The following is a 24,254-nucleotide window of genomic DNA, read 5'->3' as shown; positions in this document are numbered from 1 at the left end:
AGATATGACGGGGATGGAGGAAGAGGGGGAAACCTGTGTTGGATGGACTTTTTGTGTCCATATATATATATAGAAATATATCTCATTTGTTGTCAGTTATGGTGCTTATCTTGAAGCCATATTGTATTGCCTGTTGGAAGGGGGCATCCTGAGTAAGAAAGGATCATACAAGAAGACAAAGGGAAGGGAATAAGGAGGTCTAAGGAATGGAAGTGGTAAAGTAGCACAGGTTAAAATAAATGAGCTAGGGCTGAAAATATGAGTAGCTGTTTCTCCAATCTCTTGAAGGCTGTCACTGATGATGAGTTCCTACTAACCCCTAAAATTAAATCTCTCTACATTTGATCCTCCTCCTTTTGTCTGATGCCATGTTACAGGTTACAGTCATTGGACAGCTTGTTTTCATTTCTTATATGAAATGAAGTTGGGAGTTATGACCTTTTCATTTAAACTTTATATTTAATTTGCTGGCTTATTATGAGCTGGCAGAAAGCACTGTAATAATTTCCTAGCATCTTGATCACACTTGCGGGCTTTATTTCATAGCAAAATAATCGCAAAAGTCCCTGAAGCAGGAAGAAGAATATTTCTTTAAAATATTTAATATGGTTCTTAGACATTTACTCTTTTCTCAATTGAACAATACTTCCCTTTGTATTCTACAAACAACCTCCAGGGTATTTTGAAAAAAACAGCCTAGTATCCATAAACTCAGCAATCCATCATTGTTTGTGGCTTAACCAACCTGCATTATTCTACCTGCATGTTCTTTGACATGGTCAGTGCTTAAGCGTCTTTAGCTCTGGCTATCCATGCTGACATTTAAGTTTTCAGTTGTAATTGTTTTAGGACAGGTTTTTAAAGAGTTCTAGACTAAACAAACTCAAATAAAAAGAAATAATTGTTCTGCAAAGACTTGATTATAAATGTATAAGTTAACATTCAGAAAGTGAAACATTTATGTTATATGCATGTCAAGCAACAGCCTGTATCAATTAAAATACTGAAGTGAACAGATAATTTGCCATTTGCCAGTTTTACTGAATGTGTTAATTTCTTTTGCCCACCTGATTTTGTTGCTTAAGCTCACTACGTGGTGCAAAACTGCCTCTTTATTTATTTATTTTTATCCTAATCAAAAGTTTATGAAATTTTCTACATAATTCTAGCAAAGGTGACTCATAAACATTTTGTTTTCACTTATTAACTGAAGTCTGAGAGTATAAAGGTAAATCCAAGTGAAAGCTAGTGGAAAAAAAACTACAGTCCTTCCACAGTTGTCATGTAGTTTTTCCCAGTGTGATACTGATCACGCCAATTTAGAGCAAAAGCTGCAATGAAATTGCCACACCAAGTGAGCTAAAAGTACAACACATTAGGTTGTCAAGCACCATTCAAAAAAGATTTTCAACAGATGCCATACTGATCAGTCTTCCCGAAAAGAAAATCATGATTTCATGCTCCAGAAAGATGGCTACATAAAATCTCTTATGTTTCCCTGGAGGGACACCATTTCACACATTGAAGTATTATAAATGCAGGCTCCTGCATCAACAAAGGCAGATTTGCTGACTACAGAGGTGCTAGCTGCACCTTCTGGGCAATGTGATCACAGTGAAAACAATAGGAGACACGATACCATTGGCATATGTGAGCAGAATAATTTCATTCTACAATGAGACTCCAGAATTTGGTGTTGGTGGGAGAATCTGCAAGGAAGCTTTGCAGAAGAATTGTTCCAACCATGGCCTCTGCAAGGGAGGCTTTGGACTAGAGTAATGCCGAAAGCCTTGAAAAAGGTTATTGAGCCTATGACCTCTGCATTTGAAAGCATGAGTAACTACAGCATTAAGTAAAGCGTCAACACGATAAGGACTATAATCTGACCACTGAAAAGGAAATGAGTTTTCCTGTGTACCCAGAACTTTGTTCTGTGACAGTCTTTAAGTCAAGCTGACATATTACATCAGGTAGGGCGCTGACTGCAAGATGACCACAAACTACACAGTAAAAGAAATTACAGTAGGCTAGATTTTCACAGCTGCATGCAGAAACAGAGCAACGCAGCCACTCCAGTTCAAGCTGAGACAAAATCTATTTGGGGAAGAACAGGGAGTACTAATACAGGGTAATTTGCAAAGCTACAAATTGCAGGCTGCTAATTGGGAGCACCTGAAGACATTCTCTAGGAAGTGACAGTAGAGGGAAAAGGAGAAAGTTTAAGAAGTAGGAAACAAAGCAATTGTAGAGTTTTGTTTTTTTTTTTACCAAATGCAGATAAATGAGAGAAAGATGATTGTTGGAGGTAAGTTGTCCAAGAGTATTTCTGCTTGCTGTGTTATGTTTTTCCTCTTTGGAATTGGTCTCGCTCTAGGCTGTAAGAGTGTACTTAAAGCACAGCATAAATAATTGCTGTAGAGTATAGCAACACTGGCAGCTAGCAGTATCACACCGCATCAAGGCTGCTGACGTAGGCACACTACATACTTTCTTTTCAGTATCAGCCATTGGGTTAGAGACCATGTGGATAGAAAGGAACATGCATTGTACTAATTTTCTTGACAAATGTACAACCTGTCTATAACTAATGGAAATAGAGAAAAAATACTGTAGGGAAAAAAATAGATTTAGGTGTTTATTATGTATAAAAATAGAGTGAGGCTTCCTATCTGTCTGCCTCCTGGGCTCCTGAATTAATGTGCGGCAGGATTAGGGGAAGACAGTGAAAAATTTTAGTGTTCCTTCAGCTTGAACTATTAAACAGGATCAAAAAGGATCTTTTCTGACTTATTCAAAATCTTTTCTAGATTCCGCATCTTCAGTAGATTTGTCTGGCCTCTTGTTGGGGGAAGAAAGTGAGCCCCGTAAGTAATATATTCATTCAGAATGTGGGGGAGACCCCAAAATGACAATGCTGGCAGAAATTTTTCCACTTCCTGTGACCTATATTTCACTTCAGCAATATAATGAGTATAGCTTTGGGCCTGGAAATGCTTCCGTATCTCATGGGTAGGAATATGTACAGTGGTTTCACTGATTTCCTTGGGATTATTCTTAGAAGTGAAGTTACTCATGCAAATGATTGAAAGCTTATGGTTTGGGGTTCCATTTTCACACTATAATGAATAAATAACTGGATTATTTTATCATCTTCTTCCTATACTTGAACACATTTTTAGGGTTGTGGCATTGCATAGGGTGTAAACTCTATGCGTTATGCTCCTGTGCTAATGAAGAATTGATGTTTGTTACTTATACTCTATGTTCCTCTCTCGCATATTTAATACATAGCTGAACATTCCTGTTGCAGTATAAATATGCTACTGATGTGCTTCAGTAGGGATTTCCATGGATCAGCAGTTTTATAGGTCACTGCAAATAAGCATAAAAAAAAATCCTATACTCTACCACACCTATACTTGTCCCTCTGTGTGACAGTGACTATTTAAATTGTACAGAGCTTTGTTGTCCACCCTGAATTTACTCCTTTATCTTCTGTGTTAAAAATAGAACACTTCTCTGAAAGACATGTTAGAAAATGTAAACATCAGCCTAGAAATGTTCTTTCAATGACATTCCAATCATTAACTACATAAACTTATGTAATGTGGCCAGACAGTAGAATAATTTTTGAATTCAGAAGACAAGCAGGAAAAGGCCTTTGGTATTTTTTCTGTTGTGGTTTCTGTAAGACCATTTCTCCAAACCCAGTGGCTTCAGAATACCTCAGATCTTGCGCCCAAGAATGCTTTTTGGTGGAGATTTTTGAGAAGAAAGTTAGAAGACACTGTGTTTAGAAATACAGAGGTGGTGTGTTTTTTCTGTGTTTTGTTGTTGTTTCTTTGTTTGTTTTCCCAAGGCTTTGTTTAAATGTGGACAGTGAGGATTTTCTGGCAAAAGTGGCACTGAGGAATGTAGTTGGTCAAGAAGTAAAATGGCTAAATGTGCTTTGGTGCCACGTTAAAAATTAAATAAAGCTTATTTGTCTTTCACCTTCTGCTATTGCATTTTCTTTCAAAGTCTTCTGCTGTAAAAAAAAGAAAAAAGAAAAAAAAAGTCTAATCCCTTTCATTTTATAATCTCAGATGTTTGGGATGCAATTTATTTTATTTATTTATTTATTAACCTATTGATCCTTTTAAGTTTTCCAATTCTCATTTGTTAAAGGTTTGATTTAACTGCATGTTCTAGGGAGGATATCTGAACCCCAGAATCTTTTGTGTTTAACAAGATTCAAAGCACAGTAAACTGGCATATGTCTCTCTTTTAAAGTACACTATGTAGTTGCTTGTAATCAAGGCCATCTGTCATTTAATGCATGCCAAGTACCAGCTGCAACTGTGGCACTGGTTCAGTAGCCTTCAGTACAGTACCTGCTGTGGACAGCTTTGCAGCCGTATCTGAGGTCAGAGTTGGGATTGGCAGTCATGAAACACAGAAGGAATGGAAGGAAGATGGAATACAGAACCTTTCAGAAGCTCTTTTCTGTCCGTGCTGTCACTAGAGAGACACCTAAAAGACTCAAGTCCTGAAGGGTCAAAATCTTCATCAAAATATCATGTTTTTGAAGAAGTGGAGCTCTTTCTTGACAGTTGGTACACATGTTCAAAGTGTCAGTGCGGGCTATAAGCTGCATAGAAATTTTTTCACTCCTTTCTCAGACAGCAGACCCAGTTCAGTTGGTATCACAAACTTTTACATTATCTAATAATAAAAAGAGATTGCTTCAACTTGCAAAACAGGTTATAAAGAGTCTTATCACACACTATCACAAGCTATGCAGCTCTTGTGATGCTTTAGATGATTTTGTCACTCAGAACTGTATGTGTATCCCAGAGAGCTCTCTCAGCTGGAGTTGGTAGTAAATTTTGACAGCTATTTTTCTTTTAACAAATATCCCTTTTTTTTCCATCAGGCCTTGAATAAAAGCATACTAGACAGTAAAAAAGGAGGGGGGAAAAAAAAGCTATCTCAAAAGCTACTGGAGAGGTACCTTTTACAAATAGTGGTCAGTTCCTTTGAATTGCTATATAAGTGGGGCCTTTTCTCCCCATGACCTTTCCCTTAAATATCATGGTCTTAAAAGTCTTTGCAAATGCCCTGTTCACTTTGGGAAGGATTTTGATATTCTGAGTGGGTCTTTGAGAGAGCTCACGGGGACCACGATCTTAGAGCTATCAGTAACCTGCAGGAATTCATCCAGGATGTGGGATAGCTGGATTCACATCATTGCTGTGTCATTTTCCAATTTCAGATGGGCTAAATTTCCGTTGGGCTCCAGTTGCTCCAACCCATGGGCTAAATTGAATATTCTCTCTCTGTCTCTTGATTCTTCACAGAGATCTTCATAGAGTTCTACTTTTATCCTGAGTCAAAGTGGGATGACTTCTTGAAATGTCAATTTCAAATCAAAGCTACTTCTCAGCTAGGTCTAGTTCGAACCACATATAATATTATGTGGTAGAGTTCTCACAAATGGGCACAAATTTAATTTGTTAGTCTGTAGTAGCAAACCTTGCACTCATTTTTACGGTAGTTTTGGCTGTAGCCTCCTGAGAGGCAAGTGCAATGATCTGTTAAACTTTGTTGAAATATTCCAGTCATTGTTCTGGCTCACAAAAGTAAAACTCTTGCTGTTTTCATGGTACAAAAGATTTCATAATATTCTTGGAGCTTTTATCCTTCCATGGTTCACAGTCCTCAAAATAATCCTAAATGAATGTTTGACTGTGAGAGTTTGACTTACTGTTTCAGAAATTTACCTCATAGTGTATCTTTAGGCAGCTCATGCTAAGACATCATCTCATAGGTTCTTAACATCAGTAGTCCAAAGATGTAGTTTTCAAGCCATCTGGGAGAAAGTCTCTGTGGCACTACTGAAATATCCTTTCCAAAATCCAGTCAAATGGGAAGAGTTGAAAGTCATGACTTAATTGTGTTCTGAAAAGCAAATCCAGAGTCTAGCAGGATCTGAGTGTCAGGTAGAAAGTTAAATCTTAGAAAAAGGAAATGATGAGGCAGCTTTTAGCTGAACAATTTCACAACTATGAAATTTGTTTTTATGTCCTCTGGTCCATTGCTAATTTTAAGGACAACCAATAGTGACACTCAAGTCTGGAAGGTATGCTGGAGTGCTTGAAATTAGCTTAGTGTCCGAAAATGTTTGAATGGTGGCATTTTAAGTCCCTGATTTGAAGTTAGATGCACAGGACTCAGGTACCTAATTGACCTAAATGGATGCAAACTAACGTACCCACAGTATTTGATCCTGGGAGAATCTTGCCTTGTAACTTAATGAAGTGTTTAAGTCTAAGTTTTGTTGGACCATAAGTACATAAATGTTCATAATCTTTACTGTGGCAAACTGCTAGCTGCAACCAGCAACATTTAATAAAAATATCTTCTGGGAATAATGACGGTGATATCTAGCTTCTGTGCAGTCGTCTACGGGGCACCTCTCGTACTAATTCCTACCAGGCTAGAGAACATATTTTATTTTATATGGCTGGTATAATTTAATACTCCAAAGTAGCTATTTGTATCTATACTTATATGTGCGCATTGCAAATTCAGAAAAACATGTTAAGTGCGGTAACTTGAATTCAAATTGCTATAGAAATGAAGCATTCAGGTTAGATATAAATAGTCCTGTACTATTATTGGATGTAGTGTTGTCTGGCTTTCAGTTTCCCAATTTGCATTTTTCTCAAATGGTAAAATGCAGGTGAAGTGCTCCATTTGAAGGAATGAGGTCTTTGTTGAGTGTTCTGTAAAACTGGGCATTTCTTTGGATAAATGACTTAGATATAATGCATATTAAACTGTCTATAAGAGTTTGATTCAAAGCCTGTTGAAATAAAGCTTTTATATGCAGCTCTGTATTCTGTTAGAAATTTGTTTATCTATTTAATCCCTTTATCATTCAAGGCTGTGAGGAGCAGAGAGGGCAAGGCAGGTGGAAATCAGACTTTTCTTCCCATTTCTTCTTCTTTCCTTTCCTACAGTTACTCTTGCATTTGTGATTAGGTTCAACAATATTTGTCATCAGGTAAAATCTTAAGGACAATTATTTCCACACGACTTGAAGAACATCAATTAGTGGTTTCAATAAAAGAGAGATACTGCTATGGATAGGGTGATCTCAGCCCCTATACACAGAGCCCCATGAGCCCCTATACTCATGTAGGTTGGTCAGTTGACATGGCCTAGTTTGAAGCTATCCACACAGTAGTTGAAGGATACGGATGAAGGAGGCAGATGGAGTTTCTATAAGATAAAACGTTTATGTTTCGGTTAATGCCTTCATTTAGTCATGGGTAAGGTGTTTTAAATGTATACCTTTCTGTCCATTGAAAGGCATGAGTTCTTTCTGTTTTAGAGAATTTTATGGGATACCTATTATATCTTTTGGCTAAATAAATTCTGATATCTAGAGGTGTTAAAATGTATTATGTCAAAAGTATCTCTGAGTGTCTAGGAAATATATAGTGTCAAATGTGTTTTAAAGTCATAGTAATGCAGATTATCACAATGAATTAATTATAATCAAAATCTACTATCAGAACACTTGGATGCAAGGAGATGGGCTGGATGATCTTACATGTCATCTTAGTCTGCAAACATTATTATAAAAGATACCTGCATAAGCTCAGCACTGAATAAAATAGAGTTCTTCAGGTCTGAGGAGTGCAATGAAGAATGTAACTACTGTATCACATATTAGTCATAAACACTTTGAGTCAGCTGATTTTTCACCCATCATGAGTGTAACCTTCATCAGTAATAGCTTTAAATTTTCAATATATGGAACCGTCCCCCAACCCCAGACCAGTTCCTCCACAGCTTGTCACTGTAAATTTCACTTCCTGTGCCAGAACAGTTCTTCCTTCCATAATGACCACAGAATGCTACCATAACATTTAATCAGGTTTTTCTTAACAAAGATCACCTGCTAGTAAAAGTCTCTGTTGGAAATAAAGAGGGGACTCAGCATTATCAGATACAACAGAATCATAGGGCACTGCTGGAGACTGAGGTTCTCAAAGGACTCTGTCCTTCCAAGATGACTTGGATAGCCACCTTAAGCCTTGAATATCCCATAGTTTCTTCTGTCCAGGGAACTAGGGAAATCCTGCAGAATTCTTAGCAGCTAGAAATTCGGTGATTCTGTATATTCCAATCTCCAACCTTACAGTGTTTGTCTTTCATGAGATCCAGTATAATGTTTTGTTTTTTTTTTCCAGTTTGTTTTGAAATTCTCTCCTTCCCCACACCAAAAGCACCTCCTAAAATGCACTCTTAAAATAACCATGTATGACTGGAAATGCTGATGCTTTATTTATATCTATGATTATTTTATTATTCTAAATAAAGAAGATAATATGAAGATTCTAACTGATAGGATCATTCAAAGAGCAAAACGATTGCAATTTAACATAAAAGAAAATGCTTTGGCATTCCTTAAGCAAACTGCCATGATGTACAGCAAGTTACAGTGATGACATATTGTATCACTAGACAGATAATCAAGTAGTGAAAACATATAATTGAACTTCTCTGAAGTAGGGTGCAAAGGCAAATAGGCATTGTGATTTTCCTCAAAATCTTAAATATATATATATATATATATATATATAAAATTGGCATTGCATTCTTGACATGCTTGTTTTAGACTAAATACTTTTGATACAGTAGTTTTCAAAAAGTTTCAACCAACCTGCAAGCTGCTTGGAAGCACACTGCAGAAATTTGACATTCAAATGTTTGCTTTCTGTGGGTAAAATAAGCCATTAATTGAAATGTAAACCTTTTGACAGGTTTTAAGGCAAGAGACTTTTCCATTATTCGAGAATAATAGCCCTGAGGAGAAAAGCACAACCGTATGTTTCTGAAAATATGCAAGTTACTTAATGTCATGAAATGTACTTGAAAACTTACTACTGCAACTGTTTCTGAGGGCTAATTTTTCCTAAAAAAAATAAGCCTCTTTCTGTGAATGTTAGTAGAGTTTAAACCATGATAACATGGAGGGAACTTGTTGGATTTTACAGCTGTGGTATTGCTAACATTTTTTTTATATATATAATTTTTTTTCTGAGTAATGACATCCCTGCTTATGAAGTCTTAAGTTTAAGAGAGATCTCTGTGGTGTTTTTTGCTGAACTGCATCTGGGAGTTTGGGCCTTTTGCTTCTTGCTCATAATCATTTCTGCATTATTTGAGAAGCTTTGAACCAGACGATCAGATCCACAAACAGCAATTAAATCAAAAACTTCTGAATGGGTGATTTTGATGGTATTTGGGGATCCCAACGTACAGAGCCAGTAGAATTGTAGTGCCCATGACAGCATGACTTATTCTTGCCGTGAAGGTTCAGTCTGCATTACCAGTTGCCATTGGCTTAGTGGGTTTTGAGCTATCAGAGTACATTATCCCAACCTTGGTATGTTTATTCTTCAGCAGACTTGTCTGTGCTACATGCATGGACTTGTTTGCCACTAGAAACAATCACCTGTAGTGGAACTTTACTGGAGCAATCCTTAGAAGGCGTCTTTTTTGTTGTAATGCTTAGCAAGGGGGAAGAAAGTTTATGTAATCCCTCCTTAGAATCCCTTACTGCTAAAGTATTGTTGGTTATAATTAGCAAAGATGGTTTAAAAAATAGCTCAAATGGGTTAGATAAGTTTGCTTAAGGGGTCTTTCTCCATTTTTCCCCTACTACATATTTAAGAAACTGGTTTCATCATAGATATGACTCTAAGAAAAGTTTTAAAAAGTTTTAAAGGGTTCTCAATATAGAACATCTGACAGCAACACTTTTTTTTTTTTTTGCCAACCTATCTTTTATAATAAATATTATATAATAAATATTCGTCACTTATATGCTCTTTCTTGTATCCTAAGGGACCATGTTTAAATCTCCAGGGACTGCCGTCAGGATTTTCGTCCTCATATTCTTCTCCCTTTCTTTTTCTGAATTTCCTTCAGTACCTCACATTTCTTCCATCCTTATCCCTAAGGATTTTTCTTTTATTATAGACAGAACATATTTAGCATATCTATATAAATGCCTAATATATGTTCTAACATGTATGCAATGAAAGGGGTGTGCTAGGTCTCATGGTCTGTCTATGCATCTTGTACACACTGTGTGAAGTGTACTGCTCAGACGCTGCATTCAGCTTCCATAAAAAAAATCATTTCACAGATAATCAAATAAAATGGATGTCAGGGAGGAAAAGGTATACCGTCACAGATGAGGGAGTGTAAGCATTAAAATGTGAAGAAAACTTCTGGACAGGATTTTAGTGCCTTCTGTATGTGGTGGAGAACAGACTGGATTTCTTGTTGGAAGCAGATTGTGAATTTCATTCCATGCATGCAGCCCCCAGGGGGTAAGATGCACATACCTGTGGGAGGGGAAAATGGATATAAATCACAAACTGTGGGCAGAGGATTGGGTATCAGAAAATTTTCTAAACTTAGTTATTGTACCTTTTCAAAGACTGTTTTGTTCTTTCTGTTTTGCTTATTTTTTTATAAAGGTCACCCAGTAATAAAAAGATGTACTGTACTGAAATTTCTCCTGCAAGAAGAGGAAAAATATGTTTTTTTTTTACTTGTATTTTTAAAATATAGCTTCATATATATTCATATAGGTGCTTATAAATCACAAAAAGTAATGTGATCAGTGTAATTCACTTCTAAGTACAAGATGTCTGTGAATACTGGGTCTAGTCAGAGGTGCAATTCATTCTTTTCCATTTTTTGTCATATACAAACTATTCATAAACCTTCTCAGTCACCACTCCACAAGAAATTTTTTAGAGGGAAACTGGTTTTGAAACTGGGGAAATGTTAATTATAAATAAATTCCTATACCTATCCATTTATTAGAAAATGGTTTAAAATAAATCTAATTTGAAATTATTAGCTTATTTCCCCATAAATTGTTTCACCTTCAGAAAGGAGATGTCCTTACCTTAAGCTTTTTCAGTCCACTGTTTTCTCTTGTTGTCAGGTATGCACGTATTGTGAGAAACCCAGTGTTCATAATTTAATACAAAAACACATAGCAATTCACATAACTTTGGTGCAGGCTGTAATGAAGTTCTAATTCTGCAGTTTATCGCAACTTTAAAAACAATAACTATTAACATTTACCTCCTGAACATCAGCTGTTTTCTTAGCAGGCTGAACTGTAACTATACTTTCTAGGAATGCCATTTTCCTTCTGATAGATGGACTTCTTTGTTTCTTTGAAAAACCTGCCTGTAGTCAAAGCTGAACTTTGGGAGTTAATAGGTAACTTCTGGCAACCTCTTGACTTGAATGCTACTTGTGTACCACAAAATATGAGAGAGAGGAGACCCTGCTAACATAAATCTTACTTAATTTTTCTACAATATTAAAATTTTTTCCAAAGACTGTAAGTGGAAAAAAAAATTACATCCAGATTCTGCACTGAACTGTAAACAGCATCCAAAAATATTTAGAGGCAATTATTTTTCAGCTAGAATATTTGTCCAATAAATTGCATTTCACTGGTAGTAGCTGGTGGAGTAAAGCTACTACCATAGTTGTATGTATGCTGGGCTAGGGTATGCAAAAGATAAGACCAGCTTTTTTATATCTGAAAAATTCTTAAGCCCTGGATTAGGATTCTCACAGGTGATGCACCCTGTCTACATTAAGGTGGACAGATAAATTACAGTAATCTTGATGCTACTTCCTTGTAGTCTAAAATCTGGATTAGATCTGAGCTTGGAGGAAAGCCAGATGAAGAGGAACAGTGCATCAGACTAGCATGTGGGAAATGTGGGTTTAGGTCCCCGTTCTAGCATATTAAGTGCCAGTAAGTAAATCTGCTCCTTCACTGTGTCTCTATTTTCTCATCTGTAAAGTTTGGATTTCTCTTGTGGAGGTCTTTGAGATCCAAAGATGATACCTAGTATTTAGACTGAGGTAACTATTACTAGCCTTAATTAACAGTCCTGGATTGCTTATCCAAAGAGTAGAAACTTAGTAATATTTGGCCTGTAATTTTTTATGTCTTGAAAAAATTGTGATCTTTTCCTGCTATTGAAAGAGTAATTGAGGTTAGGACCTAGCTGTCACATACTGCTTGTGATAATTTTCAATATCTGTGTCTGACTTGTAAAATTTTTCTGAAAATTATATATTTAAATGAGCTCCAATCAAAAGCTTCACTTACAACTTATGCTCCTTCAACACGAGGGATACTCATTTCAAAGTCTTTAAATAATATTCATGCCATTAGGAATTGTAAAGGGAATGGACGTCTGTACTATTTAAATTGTTATGTTTTTCTCTGCTATGCCTCTGTGGGAGTGTTGAGTGCCACACAAGAGCTATAATTGAGAAATCCCTTGCTCTCCGTGACTCTGATTGCTATTATAATTGGAATAATTTGCATTTTTATGAAGATACCATTCTGTCTTCAGGCATCCATGACAGTGTTTTATGTTTTGAAGATCATTTTGAAATATACACAGAAATTATTTGTTTTTAGTAGAATGGCTCTTAACTTGCAAGTAAATACAAATTATTTGGGGCCAAAGGAAATAAAAAAGTCATAAGTATCTGAAGAAGAAGCTGTTGGTAAACAATATCTCCAGAAATTGACTCCTCCCCAACTGCCTTGTTATGCAAGGACACTTTACTAAAACATGTTCTTACAGACACAGTGAGAAGATTTCTTGTAATCTTACCAATATATAAAATTACTGCTAGGGTTAAACCTCCCAGCAGGTCACTTTATTTTCCCTGCAAATGCCTATTATAGAACTTGTTAGTTTTTTCACTATGGGAGCCTGAGGTTCTGACTATGTTGCCTCCAGTTCATTTGAATACATGCTCAGTCTCAGGCATAATAGAATCAATGACTATGTGGTACCATATTGTAACAGTCATACTCTGTTGTTAAGAAAATTACTTTTTAAGAAAGTAAAATGAAAACATGCAGTTGAGGCCGTGGTACCACTTTCACCTACACCACATTAACTGTGAGCAATGTTTTGTTCTGCAGTTAAACTATGTTGAAGTGGAAGTGACTAAACTTGTGGGAAATTATTGCCTGTAATTAAGAGTTTGAATATAGTTCTCCCTTATCCTGCTAAATGCAACTGTACACATAAGGAGGAAATACATGTGTAAATGAAAATTACATGCCTGTGACTAACATTAAGCATATCTTAATGGGAAGTCTTACTTAAAGAATTTTTCAATTTCATAATTGAATTTACCATCTCTGAAGCCTGTGAAATACCAGAGGCAAAACAACCAATGTGGATCAGCTGCACTTATCTAGCATCTTTAAGCTAATGCTGGAGACCTAAAAAATGTCCAGTTATATCCAATGATCATAGGTTCTCTCCAAGCTGCCACCTGTAACTCAAGCTATTTTAACCATCAGTTGTTAGCAGATTCAGAAATACTCAGGTGAAATAATGTTTCATTTATGATCCTAGTAATTTCAGTTGTGCCCCTTTCTTTTCCTACCCTGAGGAAAGAAGCAAAGACATCACCCCTCTAGTTAGACCTCCATTTGTAGTACTAACTTTCTAAATGAAACATACGTGTCACAAGTGAATGCCTTAATCATATTGCTTCAAACAAGGTAACTTGTGAATTAAGTGTATAAATTACAGAGAATTAGTTAAAATTACCTACAGTGTCCAAATGCTGCTTTCTGATGCTTTTATCCCATTAAATTAAATTTCACATTGATTCTTAGTTGGACTAATTAAGCAGCATGACACTGCTCAGTGAAGTATGTTGGGATTGGGTCCAGAGATATCTAGCAAAGGAGACTAAAATGCTTCCAACACTGGTATATTAACATCTGTTATATATTCTGCATATATAGGTATCATTATAAGACGTTGCCATATAGTTTCTCAAATATACCTGCTTACTTGTGCTATAGGTTTACAGGCAGAGCTCAGAGACTTGTGATCAGCACTGCAGTCTAGTTGGATACCTGTAGCTAGAGGTGTTCCCCAGGGATCAGTTCTGGGTCCAGTCTTGTTAAATTTATTTATCAATGACCTGGATGAAGGGACAAAGCACACCCTCAGCAAGTTTGTTGATGACACAAAACTAGCCTGTTTATCCTGGAAGAGAAGACTGAGGCAATCTTATCAATGTACATAGATATCTTAAGGGGGGTGTCACGAGAGACAGGGCAGATTCTTTTTGGTGGTGCCCAGCAACAGGATGAGAGGCAAAGGGCACAAACTGAAACAGAGGAAGTTCCATCTGAATATGAGGAAAAAACTTCTTTTACTGTGAGGATGACAGAGCACTGGTACAGGCTGCCCATAGAGGTTGTAGAGTCGTCTTCTCTGAAGATATTCAAAATCTACCTGGACATGATCCTTTGCAGTGTGCTCGTGGTGACCCTGCTAGAGCCGGGGGGTTGGACTAGATGATCTCCAGAGGTTTTTTCCTACCTCAACCATTCTGCTATTCTGTTTGTATTAAATCTCCAGCTAAATTGAAAAAAAAAAAATCCTTAAACTGCACAAATGTAAGCACATTTTAATATTTAAAACAAGAATCAATACCTATCATTTATAATAATTCTAAGTTCAGCTTGCATTTTAAGAATGGGAACATCAGAAAACATTTGTTAGTTTAGGTTAAAAGTTGTCTTCTGTGTACAGTTTTAATAAGTTGTACATGTTTTTGGAAATCTGACCTTCCTACCTGTTTCAGCTTGGAGTGTTGTTAATGTGGTAACAGTCTGCATGACATAATTGATCTGCATTTGAAAACCTTTTCAGACTCAAAACCTTGAGTTTCTTTCTTGAGTTATCTTATTTGGGGGTCTGTAATACACATATCGCTGAACACCAATATTCTCTCTAAAACTAAGAACTTTATGCTGAAGAAATAGAATTTGTAGACTTGTATGTGTTAGCATTCTTCTAGAAAGAAGTCAGTCCTTTGAGTAACTCACATCTACATGACATATTGCAAATAGGGAGTTCATATTTAATGGAGATTATGCTGCCGTAACAAGTGTTCAGAGATCCATATCAAAGAAAACATGGTGAGATTGTTATAAAACCCTTTAAATCTTAAAATAATAATAATAATAATAATAAAGTAGTACTGAGGAATTATTTTCTTAAATTCTTTAAAAATTTCATGAGTTCTCTTCAATGCTTGGCCATAGAATCCAGGTCTTTGAGAAAACAAGCAAATTCCTTAAGACCCCCCACTAACTATCTGACTATGATAAATCCTTGGCTTAAAGTTCTCTTTTGGCTGGAAGTGGCAGTGCAGTTTTGAGGTAAACTTTCCAACCAGCCCCTTTTACCACATGTTGTTTTGTTTCACATGGTGCTTTTGGGATTTCTGAACTATACTCCTTTAGGGGGAAACTAAATTTGCAACACATTTGATTTATTAACAGTGCCTGTTGGACCATATTACTCGTTAGCATGGACAAAACCAGAGCATTCAAATGCTGGCGTTCTACGGTAGAGGCTTATATCTTGCTACCGATCATACGGCAATTTAGTGCTTGCATAGAAACTCAGCCTGCTGAAATCAGGTGCTTATGCTGGAGTGTCTATTCATTCTTTGGCTTCATCACACTTAGAAAAACAGCAATCAGCGATATCTATTATCTTTACTTCTCTCACAGAGGCACTCCAAATCAGGGTTAATCAAAACCTATGTGTGGATTTAAGGTACAAAGCATTTTCACACTTAAAGGCCCTAAGATAACAAACTTCTGAGCAACTAAAACCAAGCACATTGGTTCATCCATAGTGGAGAAGTCTTCAAGCACATACTTGACCAAATGGCACATGATTTTTTCCACTAATTTTATTATGGCATTTTTCTTCATGCTGTGCATAATAAAAGGTCATCATCTCCATTATGAACCTCTGTCTTTGCTGGTTTATAATTTTCTCCATAATTGACTGCAGGAGGCTGCAATATGGGATCTTGTCACTATCACTGCTTGCACTGACTAAAAATAATAGCTAAGGTTTTTAGAAATGATTGATCAATGATACCCTTCTGGCTTAGACTGGTAAAAGGATTGTGAATTTCTGAGGGTGGGTGTCTTTTCAGAGTGTGTCTTTTCAGAAAAACCAAGCTTCACTGGGCACCCATTTCAAAACTGTGGCTCTTGCCTAATGAACAGTGTAAGTATGTCCCTTTTTTGAAACAAAGGGGTGACCAGAAATTTGATGCCAGATGCTCACCACAATATTCTGATACAAAGGAGCATTAGCTTTCCAAGTGGAGTCTGCCATCATTAGCCTCTTGTCTTCTGGTATTTAAAAGCAAGCAAAATATCTGAGGGAAAAGGCAGCAGGTAGATAGGTTATAGAAGAGGGGTGGCAGATAATTTTAGTAAGAAATATCAGTATTTCATAGCTATGCTACACATATAAAGATTAAAGACTTCGTAAATGAATACTGACACAAACTGCTAGAAATGTTATGAAGGTGCAGTCTGGCTATTTTGTGATTCTTTCTTGCAAAACTACTGATTTTACAATGGCATATTGTGGAGCCTTATAGTGATTTGACAGAATTTCAGTTGGTCCTTCTAGGCGGCCTGTCTTTTACATTCTTTGGCAATGAAGTTTGAAACTATTATGCAAAGGACGCAATCTACTGTCTTTTACGATCCTGACAAAGCTATAAAATGTCCGTTCTTTTGTAGACTATGACATTTTAAAATGCTTCTGATTTTACTAGCTCTTTTCTGTTATCATGTTTATCCTCCCGTGTCTCAGTAGCACTGTAAATGGTGCCATTGTTTTATATGACAGCTCCAAGTCATCACTTTCCTTAAAAGAATTGTATTGGATCTAAGATGAGGTTATTCTTATTCTTCAGAGTCACTGTCAGGGCCAGTTCAGCTTTACAACTCTTTGTAAACCCATTCAGTTTCTTTAGTCTCCTCAGATTTTTTTCTAAAATACCTGGACATTGTGGAGCATGAATGATCACAACTATGGCCATAACTACTCTCTATAAAGTTAAGAGAGAGGAAGACTGAGTATTGTGAGGAAGAGATGGGGAGAGAGGAGGAGGAAGGGAACCTGTACCCTTCTCTAGTCCTGCCTGCATCTGAGTCTCTGTGGGTGATCTCACTGTACTGTCCTGCCATAAAGCTGCTCTGCTGCATGGTATGAAGCACTGCAATAAGGATAGATATACACAGCAAAGAAGTACCAGTTCATGAGTGCCTTTATTTAGAACAGAACTTTATGCTGTTAATTCAACTAGGCACTGGAGGATGTGTCTGGGTCACCCAGTTCTGGGAGATATGTATGTGTTCAACATTTGGCGCATGTTTTCCTTAATGTTTGGGGCTTTTTAACAAGGAGCTTGAGCATTTATGGCTTAAGACCTGCTTAAATGCTACTGTTTTTTTATTGCTTAAGACCTGCTTAAATGTTTGGTGTTTTTTGTTTGTTTGTTTTTTGAGTTGGCACTGAAATAAGAAAGCAATCACAGAGAAACTGTAAATCAAAATACCCGCCTTGTTCAAAGGGAGTGCTCGAGTCCCATGATGAATTGTCCCTCACATCTGTGCACCAGGATTCTGACTGCAGGGAAAAGGCTCACAGAGAGATCATCTGGATAAGGGACACTTGAGAGCAGCAGGACACTGTTCCATGTGCCTGGCAGAAGCAGGGTAGCTGGTCAAGAGAGATTGTTGTGTAGCACCTGCAAACAGTATTATGCCAGATACATTTGGTCATCTGCTGGGACCGCTACTCCATATGGATCCTAAACATTATTGGCATTGATCTAAGTGTATAATTGTTGCAGACAATTGTCAATTGACAATTATTTCAGTCTCTCTACAAGGTTTCTGAAAACATAAGAGGGGCTGTTTAACTAAATTATGTCACTAGTGTTGTGTTAATGGTAGAATAAGCTCATGTTTTTCAGACAAATAATTACAGATTGCCTTAGTATTCTGAATTGAGTTACTAATATTCATATTTAAGGTAATATGATTTTCATTTTTTTTTCTGACAAATACTGTTTTTCTAGTATTGAAGAAAAGTACTCAGAAACTTACCTTTCCGTCAGTTCAGTTGTCCGATGCCTCTTCAGCCTCATGGTCAATTTTTTGTCACAAGCTTTAGCTATTATATGCTCTTGAAAAGGGCCTGCAAATTTTATTGCAGTCTGTGGAAATCCTCTTTCTCACAAGTATGATACCCAGGTATTCCAGGAATGTATTGTACAATACAAAATATCAAGAACAGTAAGTTGCTTTGTTACTTTGATGCTCCTGTATTTGAAGTGGTTAATACTCATCATAAAACTGCAGCACAAATTCAAAATGGTGTTATGTAGTACAAACTAAATCCTAAAACTAATGAGATTGGGTTATTTGGGAGGAAACCATTTAAAATCCCCCTTACCTGTTGTTTTAAGAGCTTACTGGACTGGCATAGATGGGTGAAGTACTTGGCAGATATGGCACTATCAGAGAAAACATCCACATCCTCCTCTATTTTCTTAATCCTAAAGAATTAGAAACAGTGGTTCAGTTTTTAATAGTGATACCCGGAAGACTGCAGTAAAACACTTCAGTGAGGTCCAAAAAAAATGAGAAAAAATATAAATATCAATAATGTTATGGACATTGCATAAGCATGATTTACCTCCTGAGAAACCAGGATATCAGCAGTGTATTTGAAAAGTGACATTTAAATTTGTTTGTCTACAGATAAGGAAGTCCTAGGATTAAATAAAAACTTACCTGTTCTCCCCATCTCATATGAGTCAGAACAGCAACAAAATATATTTTATATATATTTGGGAATATATTCCCAACAAAATATACATGCTTTCCCTTATATCTTTCTAATATACTCTATTAACTGTCGCAACTAAAAGATAATAAGCCAAAGCTTATCCCAATGTGTGTTTTCGAACCTTATCCTCCTCACATAACATAGTGTTCCCTTTAATAGCCTCCTTACTACATTCTTGTTCAGACGAATAAGAACTAGAAACAAAGGCTTGAAAAAAAAACCTTCTAGAGTAGCTGTAGCATGCCAACAAAAGATGGTCTGTCTTCTTGAAAAAAATCCATACAGTAGTTGGACTGACTCTTGTTTTACTTCACCTCAGTCCATGAAATACACGTGCATTTGACTAATGTGACCTTTGATGTCACTGTAAGAAGAAAAGAGGTGAGGAAGATGACTAGAAGGAAAAAGCAAGAATGTAAGGCAGCCCTTTCTGCAGCTTCTTTCATATTTTATTATATTAGGAGAAATGCTCAATCCCTCTATTAAAATTAATGTATGAATCCCAGTCACTAAAATGCTTGTGCTACTTTGAAGTTTGACTTGATTAATATGACTGTAATTTCCATGAAAGCAAAGACTATCATTGGCAGACAAAGCTTGCAAGGAGAAAAAGATCTAGGAGATGCTTTGGGACATTTTTTCATGTTACCCTTTCAGTCTTTCTAAAAAGAAGCTTTTGGTCACCCCCAAATTACAGGCTTCAGAGAAGAAAATTGCCTAATTTCTTGTTAGCTAATCTTTGTCTTGGGCTTTCAAACGATAATAAGGCTTTTCTTATAAATTACCACATTTTTGTGTATATGGTAAGAGCAGAAAGAGAGCATCATGGGGCCTTGATGTGTTTATGTGAATTCTGCAGTGCACCCAATCCAGTCATAGTTTGCATGCCTTTTGTTAAACAAATCTTTAACTTACAGTTCTAATTTAAATGACCAACTCTTAAAAAGCACTAAAGGAAACTTTCAAATTATGCTGATTAACCTACCATGCTTGCTTATTATAATGTTTTGACAATATTGCTTTTTATTTAAACTCTACTGCCAGGCAGTACCTCATGGGGAGAAGGCAGGATGTTTGCTGAATGAAGACAGACATTATAGTATAGCATTACAATATGCTAATAGCTGAACTATCTCCACAGCAGTACAGAAAATAAATTATGACTCAGCCATATCTGCCTTCTTGCTCCTCTTAACTCTGGGAAATAGTGTAAATTAGCTCCTTATTGTCCTTTGTGGAGTTGATTTTTGACTGTCTTTTGGTAGGCAGCCTGGAATGGCAGGGTTTATTGCTACTATAAGCAAGTGCTTCCTAGCTGACAAAACAACCTCCTTCACTGAAAACAAAGTGCGGCTCTGTTTAATGTAAGTTCCCATGACAAGTAATTTTTTAGAAGGGCTCTTATGTAATTTCCCTTGGTTGTGTTATTAATAGTACCATTTGATTTAGCAAAAAGAAACTTTATAGTTTTTAATCTAAACAGAAGAAACCTTCCTTCCGTGGCATGTATTTCATAACTGTTCTACCCCCTTAAGATGTCATTTAATGTCATTTACAGTCTGCTGTTCAAATTCCCTAAAATAGTAAAGCAGGGTTTAGCTATTTACTTTTCACTGGTTTTATATAAGGCCTTGTTCAATCCCTAAGTGAAAGATTTGGCCTTCTCCTCTAAGAATAAGAGTTTATAATAACAGTGAATTTGTAACTTCTAGGTCTCTGAAAAAAGTTCTTCAGTAGTTGCCCTGCCACCCTTTCTCTCTCTTTTGCTGTAGGTGTGTAAGCAATGTAGAAGGACATTTGCTAGTTAACCAGACTGCTGCATGAATTGAGTGTAGGTAGTCTAAACCAAAAATACTTAATATTGGTATCTGATTACTAAGCAGATAGCAGCTTCCATAAACGAGCAGCTCTTGTGCTGTGTGCCTGTTTCAACCTAAGTCTCACACCCTGGGAAGATCAGAACACGCTCAGTGGCCCAGATCAACTAAGCACGTTTCATTTTGAAGAGGTGCCATAGTGTCTCTCTTTTCCCAGCATAACTGAACAGTTGGCAATCTTTCCTGTGACATAAAGAGATCTTTTCAAACCCAGTACGCCTACATAAGCTCTTAATGTCTTTTACTTAAAGGAATTATGTTATAAAAGAGTCTAGGGTGCATACAGTTTCATAATCTTTTCCCTCTGATTCCTGTTACTCCAGAATAATTCTGTCTACCAGTACATTATGAAAATTTCCACACTTGTGTGTGATCCTGAACAGAGACGAAATTATATTTTTTATGACCAGATCTAGTGGATGCTCTGGGATTTTTTTGCTGGTGTTCACATTCCAGAGGAAGAGCTCATTGGAACACATTCCACCCTTTCCCAGCCTAAAGTCATCAAACTATAATACAGCGGCACATTTCCCAGAAACAATATTATGTCCAAATATCTAATTTTAATTAAAAATGGAAGAGCTGGATTCAAAAATTCATGTTAAAGAAACCTCAGCATGCTATGATAGTCAATAAGAAAAGTAATTTACTAAAATAAGCTAGTACTCTGTATGCATTCATGTTCAGCAACTGATTCTACAAGTGGCAAAGTGCTTACAAAGATGGAACCTTAAGTATAACAGAAAACAACCATGTCCCATGGAGACTGAGTAAAAGCAGGAGCATTTTTGCATTTGGACCTGAAACCATCATTCAGGGACAACTCCAGCTGACTTCGAAATGTTTCACCTCCAAGCAGTGAAAGTCATGCCTATATTTATTATATTATTTATTTTTTGTATAGCTGCATCCTGGAGTGCTCTGCAGAGTGGTTGTAAATAATACATTGACCAAGTTAAAAAATGAATATTAGAGGGAGAATGAGAAATTAAGAGCTGTAAGCAAGGGAGAAGGCAAGGATATGTTTAGAAATGGGTTAGGAAGTCAATGAGGTGGAAAGAGGCTACTTTCAGATGGCACAACAGTCTGAGAAGGAAAGAACTATCAGCAGTAAAAGGTCTTGTATGACAATGCAGTCAAAATCATGCAGAAAACATGGAATAAAAGGTAGACTACAGCTGTAAATTGGCTCTGGGGGAAGTAAGAGAAATACCTTACAGGATTTGGGAAACAAAAGTGTAAAACTGAAAGAGGATCATTATTTCTTTGAGGATTTATCTTAAAAGAACTGCTTTTAAGAAGTACCTCCCTTAAATAGACTGATGACACATTCTGATCTAATTTTCACTTCTCACGCATAATTTCCCCTGAAACTTATAGAATTCTATGCTTGCAAAATATCAAAAATTAACCTGAAGTCTATACGAAGCAACTAGGACTGGTTTGAATTTATAGTAATGAAATTGTGACTGCAGTAATCTGTTTCTTAAGAAAGAGGGGGGTGAATTTAAAAAATGTATTGATATTGTAAAGGAAACAAATACAAAAGCTGAAAGTAAAGTAAAATCTCTTAGGTAAGCGTTTCATTGAATTATGTTAATTCCTGCATCCTCCATGTTCTGTCAGTTCAGAATGATTTTCTGGAAGCATTTCTATAGGCAGATAATGTTGAGTAGAAATCCCAATGTCTGTATTACTAAGCAAATAATTCTAGTGCCAAGGTAAGAGTGAACTCTTCCCAACTTAATCTTTCTGGTACCTTGGTTTTGTACCCTTGGGTGGGAGGATGGAGCCAAGGTGTCTGGAGTAAGTCAGTTAACCAGTGGTGTAGTGGTGTGGTTGTTCTTCTGTCACTCTTACATGCTTGCCAGCAACCTGTCAAGTCAGTTCAGGGTTTGCGACAGTCTCGTTGCTTCACAGTAAAATATAGGTCTTGATAATCTAGCCAGTTCCTCCCATCAGTACAAATATGAGCTTTAAAGCCACTTATTAACTGTGTGGCAACATACTTTACAATTTTCTTCTAAGTATTGTAATTAACAAAGATGCAGTGCTTGTTAAATCTGACATAATTCATTCAGCAGAGTGCAGTGATGTAGGCACATCTGTATATTTGCATACTAACAAAGTCTAAAAATACTTGTATAAAAGACAAAAGGTGGCTTTTGTATACATGACCTGGTCCCAGTTTCAATTATATGTTTCAGCATAGAGTATTATGATCTTGTTTTTAGCTACATGTGTGTGACTACCTAATTACAAAGCAAAGCTTTTAAACAAAGGGCCTGATTCTAGCTTTCACAATAGGGTAAATTAGGATTACCACTGTTGAACAGAACAGAACTGAGATGGTACACAAGCTTCTTGAAATAAGAATTTTGCTCAAATTATGCCTTGTCTATTTCTTTGTATATGGAAGAAAATATGTTAAAATTGAAGAATGGATGAACTGGGATTGGCATTCTCAAATTGGCTTTTGAGATTTAAACCATTACTTTACTGGTTGGAATAGGACCTGATTGCAAGGAACAAATGCTGACTTAGCAATTAGGCCTTTCAATCTGTTACATGAAATGAGACCATCTAAGTCAAAGTCTAAAATTATGTTTGTCCCCATATACCTAGTTTCTCTGAAGTGAAATTTGAAAAGGGAGCAAAACAAATTTTGCATTATAGTGCACTGCATTTTTCATGTGTTTGCTGCAAAGTAAATACTGTATACAAATAAATATACTTGTAATCTATACAGGGTTAATAGTATACAGAGAAGGAGAACATCTGAAGGACAAATAATAGCCTCACCAGTGGAAGCTCATAAATTGGAATATACTCTGAATGGACATAAAATTGGCTCGTTCTCTCAGCTGATGCTGGGATCAAACATAAGTGAGAGGGAGAGGGAAGACTAGGCTCCTCAGTACCAGTAAGTTTACTTTCTTTCAACACATAAAACTAACTTCAGTAGAAATCAGGCACCCATGCACGAGAGCAGAATTTGGCCCATACTGCATTTTTTTGTCACTGTTTTAGTACAGTTCAGAAGATACTCTCTTTGTTCTCTTCATCTGTGACTCAAAACTGTTTTTTGACAGTGTAAAACTTATGTTTACAGTTCTAGAAAGATTTAATGTGGACCCTTCCTTAAAGAGATAATTTGCTTCATTCTGTCAGATTTCCACAAGCCTAAAAGCAATGTTTTTCAGTGGGCATGTAATTAATAATTTTATTGCTTTACATATTTTTTATTGGACCTTGATGCTGCAGAAAGGTATATTACCTATTAATCAGTAAATACTTCAAGCTGTTATTTCAGCAGTGGATGAAGTCTAACTCAGTTTGGAGAAAACTGAAAATGGAAATGAGTATATTCAAGTCACTGAGTCGCCTTGATGCCTAAGCTTTCCCATTAGTACAGTCATGAATGTTTATGATAAGCATGCAGTTCTTGTGTGGTTGTGTGTACTGTTATATTGCTTCAATCAAAAAAAGACTGTGAAAACTGCATAGTTTATAGAGGCCCAGTACTGTTCCTTCTGAAAAAAAA

At 36.5% G+C, this 24,254-nt stretch overlaps 1 protein-coding gene across 22 annotated transcripts in view; it reads left to right on the top strand.

Moving 5' to 3' along the window:
* Nucleotides 1–24,254, top strand: part of SLITRK4 (SLIT and NTRK like family member 4) — a 242,968-nt gene that overhangs the window by 140,749 nt on the left and 77,965 nt on the right. For 16 of the 22 annotated variants that reach the window (XR_013939058.1, XR_013939059.1, XR_013939060.1 and 13 more), the window contains one exon: nucleotides 2,808–2,864. The exons of 3 other annotated variants lie outside the window; for them this stretch is intronic. The gene's annotated coding sequence lies outside the window, so the exon portion shown is untranslated. Of the gene's footprint in view, nucleotides 1–2,116; nucleotides 2,306–2,807; nucleotides 2,865–24,254 lie in introns of those variants that run through there. 3 more of the 22 variants (XM_080554683.1, XM_080554670.1, XR_013939064.1) reach the window with 2 other exon arrangements.

This window comes from Anser brachyrhynchus (genome assembly GCF_964034855.1).
Source record: "Anser brachyrhynchus genome assembly, chromosome: 13".
Classification (NCBI taxonomy): domain Eukaryota; kingdom Metazoa; phylum Chordata; class Aves; order Anseriformes; family Anatidae; genus Anser; species Anser brachyrhynchus.
The sequence above is the reverse complement of the archived record's forward strand: the minus strand, read 5'-3'. Positions and strand labels throughout refer to the sequence as shown.